Source organism: Olea europaea, unplaced genomic scaffold (genome assembly GCF_002742605.1).
Source record: "Olea europaea var. sylvestris unplaced genomic scaffold, O_europaea_v1 scaffold383, whole genome shotgun sequence".
Classification (NCBI taxonomy): Eukaryota; Viridiplantae; Streptophyta; class Magnoliopsida; order Lamiales; family Oleaceae; genus Olea; species Olea europaea.
In genome coordinates this window covers 415,875-426,491 of record NW_019257731.1, presented here as the reverse complement: position 1 = coordinate 426,491, position 10,617 = coordinate 415,875, and the positions used below count along the sequence as shown (strand labels likewise).

Sequence of the window (10,617 nt, the reverse complement as noted above, 5' to 3'; positions counted from 1 at the left end):
TTTTTTCCTGTGCTTGACGGAGCTGTTGGTTTTAGGTGGTGGTGATGTTTGATTTTAAGGTAGCGTTGGGACCAATGTTGAGTTGGTGGTGCCGGAGGTGGTTTTAGGTGGTGGTGATGCTTAGTGCTTTGGGGTGAGGGGGTTGGGGAAGAAGGAGATGGGGTGGGGGGTTATGGTTTTTCTTTTTGCTTTTTTAATTTTTAATTTAATAGGAAAAATGAGATATGTCAAAATTACCTTTGTTGTATTTGGGAAAAATAATCAGATTTTTAATTTCTGGGGTCAACTGACAGATTTTGGGGGCAAACAGACGGAAACCGTCATTTTGGACTTGAAATGCATATTTTTTAAATGTTTGGCATTCATGGTGGCACAAATCAAAGGTTTGAGCAAAGTCTACTAATAAAAGAAATGTTTAGTACTTCGGTTGCAATTTTCCCCTTTTTTTGTAATGGAAACAAATTTTAAGAATTATTGTAAAAAATATTTCTCTTTAATTGACAATTTTTATGTAAAATAAAGTCAAACGAATATCAAAAGATAGATGATTTTCTTGAATTTTATTTATTTATTTGTGATTTGGCAATGAAAACAAATTTTATCCTCAGTACAGTAAATTATATCCCTTTAATTGACAATTTTCATGTAAAATAAAATCAAGCGAATATTAAAGAATACTTTTATTTTAACATTTTTCACGTAAAAAATTATACCAATAAAATATAATAATTTACAATTTTCAGAAAAATAATTTATAGATAATTAAATTACCTAAAATTTATTTTCTAGGCAATTCAATTCAACTTCGTAATCAAATGAATCCTTAGCTTGGGTAACACCCAAATAATCATTTATGTGATATGTCGACATGGAAAGAAGACACATCAAACAAAAATATTTAAATATTCATATTTCGTAACTATTATTCCATTTTTTTTCCTGATAATTCGATCGTCCAACTCAAACTCAACCTCAGGATAGAAGACTGGAAGTTCGTTGTATGAGCTTTGATCCAAGAAAGACCCATATCGAATTTCAGAGTTATATGCTGAGTTGAATTGATGCTGCAGCATATCATAGATTCTGATTATTTGATATGCTGAGTTGAATTGATGCTGCAGTATATCATAGATTCTGATTATTTGAATTGGATCAGCAGCTCATATTCACCTCCCTCATGGACAGTAATCGCTAGATGTTTCGTGGCCATCACTTTGACCCTCTCTGTTTATCTTCTATTCGAGCACCTCTCTGCCTACAAAAACCCCGAGGTCCGACAGAGAACAATTTTCTTGATTTTGTTTGTTCTTATTTTCTATTGGGGTTTTGGATGCTGAAATTTATCTTTATTCGTTTCTGTGGGTGGATAACAGGAACAAAAATTGTTGATTGGAGTGATATTGATGGTACCCTGTTATGCTGTTGAATCAGTGAGTCCTGTTTCTCATTTGATTCCTTTCATTTTTCTTTTTTTTCCAAAACTAGATTGAAACAAGAATAATAATTGATGATTTCTACGATCGAGTTGAATTTGTATAATGGAAGCACATATTTGCTCTGGATCCTTGCCTGTTCCCTGCCTATCCCATTTATATTTCTGGTAATATTAAAATGTCTTGAGAAAGAACAAAGTGTGAAAATGAGTTTCTGCAATGAAGTGTAAGATTTCTACGAACTTTGTGTAAAATACCTTAAAAAGTTGTATATGGTTCTTTTTTCTATATAATCACAAAAGCTAATCCTCAGGCTTTCTAAGGACTTGGCAAATTTATAGACTGTGTACAAATATTTAAAATCCAAGCATATTCCTGTGACAGCTTGCTTTGAAGGATACTCAAAATGTGCACATCATGTAACGTTTCTGGTAAGATTTCACTGTCAGACTTGTTGTAATTGTACGGAATATATCTTTCTCTAACATGGTTTGTTTGTGCAGTTGGTAAACCCAGCAATTAGTGTAGATATTGAGATCCTGCGTGATTGCTATGAATCCTTTGCCATGTATTGCTTTGAGAGATATCTCGTTGCATGTTTAGGTATGAATATCATTCTTCTCAAAAAATTTGATGTTAGTGTGTCTACATACAATTCACAATTTAGATTTTGATTAGCTCGTCCTTTTCATTTTCCTTTTACAAATATTTTACTTTTTGTTATTTCAGGTTCTTTATTTAAAATTTTTAGAATGTGAGGCCAGGCTATTAATTTTATGTTTGTTGAAATCGTCGCAAATCTACAATTCGCTTGATTTCTTAAACTTCCAATAGAACTCATGTCTTTTGCAACTAGTTCATTGTATTTTCTCGTGTATTAATGTTCTGAATTTAGGCAGAGAAGAAAGGACAATTGCATTTATGAAGAGGGAAGGATGCACAAGTGCAAAAACACCCTTATTAGATCATGGGTCTGAAAGGGGAATTGTAAAGCACCACTTTCCTATGAATCTTATTTTAAAGCCTTGGAAATTGGGTCAATGGGTTTACCAAGTTATCAAGTTTGGTATTGTTCAATACGTAAGTTCTCCTCTTCTTAGTAAACGTTTTAGCATATGCTATTGTCGACTCTTATCTAACTTTTCATCATCCGAAATGAACCACATAAATTTCTATGACAGATGATTAGAAAAGCAGTTACTGCTATATTGGCAGTGATTCTTGAAGCCTTTGGTGTATATTGTGAAGGAGACTTCAAATGGAATTGTGGGTAAGTATTTGGAATAGCCAATCATCACCTTTTGGATAAGTATGTGATTACTTATTGACTAGAAAAATGGAAATGCAAAGAATATGTTAGCACTGAACTTACCAATGAAGATGCATTTACAATGTTTTGCTTCTATTATGGACTTTTTATTTTGATGCCTATCTAAAAACTTTTTCATACCTTTTATATTTTCATTGCTCCCATCTAATGATATTAATGTTATCCTTGCTGTAATTTTTGTCTCAAATCATAGCACCGAACTTACCAATGATAACCATCTGATGATATTAGCACTGAACTTGCCAATGAAAATGCATTTACAATGTTTTGCTTCTATTATGGCCTTTTTATTTGAATGCCTATCCAAAAACTTTTTCGTACTACCATAAAATTACCTCTATTTAATCTTAAATTGCCATTTGATTTGCATATAGATATAGAAGAGGCCTGAAATATCCCTAATTATATCTGCCTTTCTGTTGTTCTTTATAGGTACCCTTACATGGCTGTGGTGTTAAATTTCAGTAAATCATGGGCTTTGTATTGCTTAGTTCAATTTTATACCATCACAAAATATGAATTAGCACACATTAAACCGCTATACAAGTTCTTCACATTCAAGTCTATTGTGTTTCTAACTTGGTGGCAAGGTGTGGCTATAGCCCTTCTCTACACCCTTGTTTTATTTAAAAGTCCAATAGCTGAAGCACTGCAATTTAGGTAAGTGTTCAGGACTTCATCATCTGTATTTAGGTAATTTATTTAAGTTGGACTTTACTATTTTTATTGCTTCTAGTAAACTATATTACTTAGAACAATGACACAATCTGATATATTCTAGAAATACCGTGAAGGCATGATTGCTTCCAAGTCACGTCGTTATTCAAATGATTGATACTTTTCCATGTCTTTGAAAGTGGGTATTTTTATTTTTATTTTCAAATTGGGGGTTTGGGGTGGGGTGGATATGGAGTGCTGGCTCGATGAGCACCCATGACCTTTAGACATCCAGGCTTCAACTTTAGGTAGGTTTTTGTCATAAAGTTATCTTATTTTTCCAGTTTTAGCAATTGGCAATTGTGCCATAGATAGTGGAAAGACTAGGAAGTAGGTCTCTGCTTCCTGTTGGTAAAGAAATATATGGGGGAGTTAACATTCGCCTTCTGGTGTTTAATGAGAAAGAGAAGGAGACAAGCTTCAACGCTGAAAGCCACTTCACTATTTAGATTTTTTGTTTGGTTGCAGGGAAAATCGTGATAGCAACTGTTAATTAGGAAAACTGGTTTAAAGTCAAAGAAAGGGAAAAGGAATCTATTGTCCAATCCCTGCATGGTTGCGTTGAATTTTTATTTATTTTTCCATGTATTTGTTTTAGCGGAAGTTGTAGAGGTTATTTTATTTGGTCGAAGGATAGTGGGTAAGTAGATGCAAATATGATTATCTTCATGGACAAATTATATGCTTGACACCACTTCTTATATTTAATTAATTGATTCCCCCACTTGCACATGCCATATCATGGATATAAAACTGTGGGATGGAGCTGGTTGGGTCATAATGAAATTCTGGACTGGAAAATTCAGTGTGTATCGCATATATATGTGATAAGATTTTTTACAATCGAAACTTGTAGAGGAATTTGGCTAGAGATACATCACAATGCGAATGTAAATAAAAAGATTGGGGTTAAGAATACAACTCATTTGCAATTCTTTTTAGATGTGTGTGTGCGGGGAAGTCATGATCCGAGACGGTCTCTTGCATGTCTTCCAGGTGGATTCAGTTATCTTCAAAGTGGGAGAGCTGTACGTGTAATCCAGGAGTAAAAATGCAGGTCTAGTACCAGTCCATTTCCCAGTAAGTAGGAGAAAATGTTTCAGTGTCTTCAACTTTGGAGTCTACCCGCTATAGTGGAGAGGTAGTTTTTGTTCCTTAAAATAGGGAAGTGCCTACTTGTCTCCCACGTAATTGGAGTCTATATAAGGATCTGATGAGTGAGGGATAGGTAGAGAGAGAAATAATCAGGCTTCTGTAATATTTTCAGTGGCTAATGAGAAGAAGTGATATTATTTTTTTCTCAAACGAAATTTTATCCTCTCACCATAATTTTTCTTTAGTTGGTCTTCTAAAATTCAGCATATCTTAGTTGGGTTTTATTGGATCAGCACGTGCCTGTTTTTTTTTTTTTAATATTATTAATTTCTATTGCATCTTCTATACATGTTATTACATTTATAATCATACTATTGATGGAACATATGAGGCAATTCTAATGAAATTTATACTATTAGTGTTACTATATTTTTTATATTAATTATAGGAACTTTCACATTTATCTTTAAGTTTACTGTATTATTTATCGTTAAAGTTAGCAAAAACTAGTAAAACTAATCAACTTCCAATTTTATTAAAAATTTTCTGCTGTTGCATACAAAATAAAAGCTATAATGGTATTAAAATAGTACTTGACTTTTTGGAAGAATTTGTGCTCTCAGAGGAAATAAAAAATACTATTTTAATTACAATGGAGTATTGTTTGTCGTACAAAATGTGCTGTACATATACATTGTAATGGTACTAAAATAACGCATCAATATTTTAGATTAAAAAATAAATAAATCTCTGTTTTAATTTAAGGGTGTGTTTGATTGGAAAATTTTCAATAGAAAATGGCCTTTTTTAGCCAAATTTCAATTTTGGAGTGTTTGATTGCCATTTTTTTCCATGGAAATTATTTTCCAACCCTTGAAAATATACCTAGTTTTCCTTATTTTTGAGGAAAGTATGATGAAGGTAGGTTTTTGTTTTCCTCAAAGACAAGAAAAACAGTTTCTTTTGTAGGAAATATTTTCCATACCAATCAAACACATCCTAAGTGAAATATTATTCATTGTTAATAATATTCTGTACATATAGAATATATGTAAATTTCAGGGCTCCGTGGGATTAGTCGAGGTGCGTAAGTTGGACTGGACACCCATGATCATAAAATACACACACACACATATAATGGTTTTCTATTACAATAAAATAAATTTTTTTTCCTTACTTTCAAGAATGGGTAATGGTTTTCAGGGAAATCACATCTAGAGTCTACTGATTTGGGAGGGGAAGTAGCAATGCTGTGAAAGTAATGTAGGATAAGTTTGTCTGACTTGTGAAAGAATTAGATGAGTTTGATAATGATTAGGATGAGTTAGGGATTTAAGAATAGTGAAAAGAATTTGGTGGTATTAGAAGAAAATTACGGAATTTTATAGCGAGGAAGCAGATAGAATGAGAAACAAAAAGTAAATCGAGTTTGAGGATAGAAAGGATTCTATGCTTCAGAAGGATTTGAAGTACAGAAAGAGGGGCAATCTATACAAGGTTGGCCAGTATACTTTAGACGCGTGATCTCTTTCTATTGTAAATTAATAAATTTTTAAATCTAACAGAAAAATAAGGATTCTTGACAACTCTTAGTGATTGTTATATATCATGTACCAACAATTTAATTATTCTGAATTTCTCATGTAAAATATTTGAGTATAACAGATTTAAATATTCATCCAGCACAGATGGGCATTGCTTCTGTGGTTCACCTTTATGTGTTTCCTGTGAAGCCTTGTGAGTTAATGGGGGGTCACTTTTCTGGAAGTGTTTCAGTTTTTGGAGATTATGCATCTGTAGATTGCCCTTTAGATCCTGATGAGGTTAGGGACAGCGAGCGTCCCACGAAATTACGTCTTCCTCAACCTGATTTTGATGTTACGAGTGGAATGACCATCCGAGAAAGTGTACGAGACATCTTTGTCGGTGGGGGTGAATATGTAAGTCATCTTCTTTCACTCATTTAAGTGAGTAATCCTCTGCCCTTATTGAGCCAGTTTGTCCTGACAACTTTGAACGGCTGTTTCTGTTGCAAAACAATCTGTTGAAACTCTATATCAATATCTGCCCATTTTCCTTTTCTTATTAAAGTACATTTAGAAGAAAGAAATATTTGTAAAGTTCGGAATGGAATTCCTGTTGTTTATGTTTCTCTCTCTTTTTTCTTATTGAGGTGGCGGTGAATGATGTTGAGGCTTGCCATTACTTGCATTTCGTAGAATAGAATAAGTGTTTCAGATTGAGATCTTGATATCTTGAGATCTCAGATTGACCAGATGACTCGAGGATCCTTAAAATGTGTAGGTAAAATCAACTTGGCTTGGCTTCCACGATTTCTCACAAGATGCTACATGGTGTAACTAACAAAGTTGTGTTGACGTCTTGTGGTTTCACATGGATGAACTTTCTCCAATGCAAAATAACTCACTCATTGACTTCTGCATAGCATCTGGGCATAAGATTGACTCTGTAGATCAGTTATTGCGGGGTTTTATGCATTGAAAGAAAGAAAAACATTTGTTAGTATGGTCAATATCACACTTACATAGTCATTCGGTCTAAAATGGAACTGGTTTGACTGGTTAATCATCTTGACATTCTGAAGATGGCTGGTGTCGGACCTAATGCTTCCCTGGAATAAAGCTTCACAAAAATGACCAACATTTATCCTCCTCTCCCAGATGCTGTTTCATTTGTTTACATATTTTTACTAATGTGGTTATGCTCGTTTAGAAGTTAGTCACCTGGTGGGGTTAGTGAAGTTAGCGCTTGGCTAACAAGGAGGAGAAAGGGATTCTGTCTTTTTTTTAGCCCTTCACTTTGATTAAAAAAGTCCTCAAGACTGTTTTCTTTGATTGTCGTGTCCTGCAACTGAAGATTCACTCAATCATTACCTCATTATCATCTTTTACAATCATGTTTTAACTAACGTTCTTGTGTTGACGTTTATCGACACTTTGAATGCAGATTGTAAAAAATTTGAAGTTTACAGTCACTCAAGCAGTAGAACCTGTGGAGAAAGGAATCAACAAGCTCAGTCAGAAATTGCATCACATCTCTCAGAACATAAACCAACATGACGAGAGTAGGAGAACAAAGGACGACAGTTGCGTAGCACTTCACCAACACGCAGAGTGATCTGTGGAATAGATGATCCTCTCTTAAATGGAAGTCTCAGTGACAGTGTCAGTTCAAGGAGAAAGAAACATCGTAAAAAATCAGGGTATACCAGTGCTGAAAGCGGTGGAGAGAGTAGCAGTGATCAGACCTTTGGTGGTTATCAAATTCATGGCCGGAGGTGGGTTATCAAAGATTAGTCAAGGTAAATGTTTTGGTAACATTACTTTTAAATTTCATTTGTAAGAATTACCCACCTATAGTGACACACTGAGGCCTCGAAACTGAATTTTCCAGCATTTTTGGCTCAAGAAAAAGTTCATCTGAGGTGTTTGTGCTATCTTAATTTTTTTGTCCTTTGATGGTGGAAGGGCTTGCCTCCTGTTGTGTTATTTTGCAGACAGCAGGCCTTGATGATTGTTGCATAGAGACCTATGTCTATTTGGTCTCAAACTAAAAAGGTTGAACTCCAACCTTGATGGCTCTCACCGCCCCGCCCTAGAGCTTTGTGAGAGAGGTAAATCGCGGAATGTGTCCCAGCAGGTCAGGAAATAAGAGTTGATTGTACACTGCGCCTACAAGGATATTTGGTCTCCAAACTCATTGTATAAAAGATCTGTTTCTCTAATACTAAACTTCAATTTATGCATTGACTTTTTGAGTTTATAGCCTTTGCTTTTTTCCAATAGTTACTAAAAAAATTTTGGAGTCTAAATTGAGACCTTGAAACGTTACTGAAACAAAAAAGAAAGAAAAAAAAAAGGAAGAAATGAAAGTTAGACCAATGACAAAACTATATTTATTTATTTTTCACTTAAGGCAAAAACTGAATTGTACAAATGTTTACCAGATTATTTTAGCTGAAAGTTTGTTGTATTATTCTGTGATTGTCCAGTTCCGTATACCCGTGTTAGATCTCCCGCTTCTTCATTTTTAACTGCACTATACATTTTCCACTTTTCCTCAATAAAAATTAAAAACCACTTCAGGTGCAACATCAATTTTTCGTTTCAATCCATCATTAATCGTCACCTTATTTGTACTGGTCAAGATTTTGAACTTCCCTTTATTTCTGGGTACAATAGTTCTCCAAGAATTAGATTAAATAAATAAATAATGAGGCCCGGAGGCTCAGATTTTTGGCGACCAGTGAGGCCACGATTTTCAAATGGATTCTGGTTAATTTTGTGTGGGTTAGTAATTCTGCTGTTTCTTGGTCTGTTAAGCAAAGAGAATCAGCAGCCCATTTCAAGATCGGATGCCAAGGTAATTGTTGATCTCAATTTAACGTTCTTTTTTCACACTTTTTTTCCAATTTGAACCAAGAAATTGAAAAATCGTATAAATTTAGTAAAACCTTTAATGTGGTTGTACTTTAATGGGTGTCTTCTTGTTTTGTTAATGATGATTGGCACTGGGGTTTCAGTTCTACGAACTGTTTAATATATAATACGGGATTCTTGTTGATTGGAGAAAAATGTCGATTGAACTGTATTTGTTTGTTTAAGTTTTAGTAATTTTTTTTAGATTATAGGATGGTAATGACATATAATCCTATAAGAAATTGTTAGTAAATTCAGTAAACTGTCTAGGAGTCTTCTATTTCGATGCTACATTCTCAATTACTTTTCCCTGAAAGAAGGGACTTGAGCAAATTTGACTCCAAATGTCGTTAATGTGGAAAAAAGGTGTGTGTGGCTGTGAGCGAGACAGGAATGAGAAAGAGAGAGGTAACTACGAATTTCAGTATAAGCACTAGTGCCATCATTTTTCATGATTAACATAACAACTTAAATGTTAAGGTCAAGGTCAATAAATAATTATAACCATATGCTTTTGTACAGTCACAATTAATCACACAGTTCATCAACTTATGTCAAAATATGCTAAAACTTTTATCAAAAGTTTTGTCAAACAACCCAAAAAGACACAACTGACGACTAGGTGGAGAGTGGGAATTTTTGGAAAACTAGGCAAGATGCTCTCTCAGATGCTTAATTTTGTATATGGTAGTAGGATAGCTTTAGGCGTGAAAGGATTAGTGCCAAGAACTCCTCCTAGCGTACTTTGATGCTCTGTTCCATTTAAAAGTCCTCATCTTCACATTTTATCATGGTGGCACGCCAATCTTGGAACATGTTTGGGAAGTGATCATAATTGGTAAAAAATACTCTCATAATATTCACAACTACTATCCACGTATTTTGTAGGATCCACAGCTTATAATCACTTAAATTTTAATTTAATCACTTACGAAACATGCAGTTAGTACTGTGAAAAGTCGAGGAGCATCCAAGAACTAATCAAGATTTAAACCAAACACAACAAATAGTAAAATAAAGTGCAGAAAATTGTAAAATGAACACAAGACTTTTTCGGCCGAAGCCTCAGAGGTTCGACGACCACTTCTAACGCCTATTCCCCTGTTGAGCATCCATTAAAATGGATAAAACTCGGTTGCACTATAAAGCCCCAAAAATCAGGCAGTAAAATACAAGAATGTTCCGACAATTTACAACAAAGAACCAATTACAGGACTTATCTTTGCTAGAACAACAATAGCCAACCACTATTCCACACAGGAATCAATCTTGATCACAAAGATCAACCAACACAGATTTTTGTTCTCCGAACTGCCCACTCTCGAATACTTAGATTCAAATGTTTATTATACAACAAGTCACGTTCCACAAAAGAACCAAAATCAGATCACTATGATCTTAAAAATAAGGCACAAATCAAGCCTCACTCCATGAAGGAATATAACTAGATCATACAGATCTTTCAAGAAACGAGCTGCACACTTTAAACCCTACAGGTTCTTATACAAGACAGTCACCAAGACTTATCTCAAGAGAAATCACAAAACATAATAACATTCACTAAAGAATTAGCCCAAGATCACACAGATCTTCCAAGATGAAG

At 34.3% G+C, this 10,617-nt stretch overlaps 1 pseudogene; it reads left to right on the top strand.

Annotated features, from left to right (window-relative positions):
- The first annotated feature begins 929 nt into the window (after positions 1-929).
- On the top strand, positions 930-8,358 carry LOC111386999 (annotated as a pseudogene).
- Positions 8,359-10,617: the final 2,259 nt, after the last annotated feature.